At 30.9% G+C, this 2,416-nt stretch overlaps 1 non-coding gene across 1 annotated transcript; it reads right to left on the reverse strand.

Annotated features, from left to right (window-relative positions):
* Positions 1-717: 717 nt before the first annotated feature.
* LOC128249232 (U6atac minor spliceosomal RNA) lies at positions 718-835 on the reverse strand. The gene has a single exon (XR_008265345.1). It is a non-coding gene; the product is annotated as a U6atac minor spliceosomal RNA (small nuclear RNA).
* Positions 836-2,416: the final 1,581 nt, after the last annotated feature.

A 2,416-nucleotide genomic window follows, 5' to 3' on the forward strand; every position in this document is an offset into this window, starting at 1 on the left:
TGTGTGTGTGTGTGTGTGTGTGTGTGTGTGTGTGTGTGTGTGTGTAATGTATGTATGTATGTATGTATATGCATCAAGTTCCTTAACGGAATTAATATCAGAGTATATCCGTAAACAATTTATTTTAAGAATAATTCAGTTCATATTTGTTCATATTTAGACTGAATTTTATATCTATATAACATTTTTATATTTTTATTTATATTTATAATCACAATTTAACTTTAATTTAGAAAATAATGGGTATAAAGTGGAAGATTAACAGTTTCGCCATTTTATGTGCGATGCTTTGCATATAACATTTATTTCTGACCTTCTAAGTTTGCCGAATGCTATCCCATGTTTTAGTTTGTAATATCTAAAAGTACATTCGATTAGATCAATGAATCATTATTGATATTGTCAATACTACCAGGATACTACATTTCAAAGGTCATAATAACTATTGTTTGATAAATAGCGAGGAATTATTCACTGAGATATATTACACATAACAAAGCTAATTTATTAGTTTGCGCCAGTACTGAAATATAACCTGCTAAATTATATATGTGCATATGCACAAAGACAAACACACGCGCGCGCGCACACACACACACACACGTCCAAACACACACACAAACACAGACACATACACATACGTATTCTGGGCGAATGCATAAAGAGGAAGTTATTATTTTGTAATAGTGTTCGCTGTTTCCCTTTTATTTCGGTTTTAGAATGTTTAATGAAATATCCCAAGTATAGAGCAATGCCCATATGAATGAGAAAGATCAATCAATCTCTTCCGTCCTTGTCAAGGGGAGAGCTAACCACGTCTTCGTTTTTATTTATTTATTTTTATTTTTGCTACACGTAAATATTCCATACGTGGTGACACATAATCCTAGGAACCACAATATTCCTTCATTCAGAAAACAATATTTCCCAATTCTACATCAGTCATGAAATCTCTGAAGAAAATAAAAATTCGCAATTCATCGACAGCCGAAGACAATCACCGTACTCTCATAAGAATTCTAACAATGGCGAGATTCACATCGGAGAAAGAAATAATACAAGTAACGAACTGTGGAAGCCCTTGTTTTGGGTCAACTTTGATCGGGATCGGTTGCTCAGTACCCAGAACAGTTGGCTTACTTAAAATCCATGTGATGTCCATGTATTATGAAAACGAAGTAATAAGAAAATGTGATGATCTTTTGGTGAATCTCCACTCTGTGTGGTGTTATGATACCCACTCCCTCATCATTGAACATATATATATATATATATATATATATGTATGTATGTATGTATGTATGTATATATAAAGAGAGATATAAGGGGAATCTGTCTCTAGATACATCTATCTAGATTAAGTGGAAAGAATTTCCAGATTTCCAGAGTGCAGAATATGCAACTATAAGATGTCCTATTAATTATTTTTAGTTTACTTCTAATCTTACTGTTGAGTGTTTACATGCACATGTAAAGTTAAAGGGCAAAATGTTTTTGTCGACAGTCAGAGGTGGTTTTTAAAAATAAATTAAACCATTAATAGAAGACAACATTAAAATTCGCAAATGTCACACAGATTAGATCTATCTAACACTTTCTATCACTCTCCCTCCCCATAGATACAGATACATGCCAACATATACGTATATACTTATATATATATATATATATATATATATATATATATATATATATATACACCTATTCATATATGTGTGCATGTATGTATGTATAAGAGAGATATACAAATATACACATATGCATATATATGTATGATTATATATGTTATATATGTATATATATCTACACTCACACAGACACACACACACTCACACACACACACACACACAGACACACACACACACACACATACACACATACATATATGTATGAATACGAGAACATATTCATAAGAGAACACGAAACAAATAATTTCACACTTATCAGGTTAAGCTTTCATACATAATTTGTTTGAATTATTGAAGTTATATTTTTATTCATAGGAACGCCGCCACAGTAAAATGACTTATTACGTAGCTCTAAGGCAAATGTTTTATATAATATTATTCAACTTACTTCTACGCACATGTATGTATTGCTATTGAGATGTTTGAAAATACTTCCTCTTCTTTTCAATACATTTTACCGATAATTTCATATAGCAGATACCTGACACAGTGAAGTTAAAGATAATATTTTTCTTTTATATATCTATGACGATATTTTGTTTCCTTCCTGAATTGTATTCTGAAATATATTTAACTGCGCATGCATTCGTTCTAGTAATATTACAAGTGAGGGTTTGTAAAAAAAAATCATTCACAGAAACAGACAAAATGTATGTCTTCATGCTTGTAATTACATATAAATATACATTCATTCACCCATGCACTCAAACATATATATACCTATATAT

Source organism: Octopus bimaculoides, chromosome 12 (genome assembly GCF_001194135.2).
Source record: "Octopus bimaculoides isolate UCB-OBI-ISO-001 chromosome 12, ASM119413v2, whole genome shotgun sequence".
Classification (NCBI taxonomy): domain Eukaryota; kingdom Metazoa; phylum Mollusca; class Cephalopoda; order Octopoda; family Octopodidae; genus Octopus; species Octopus bimaculoides.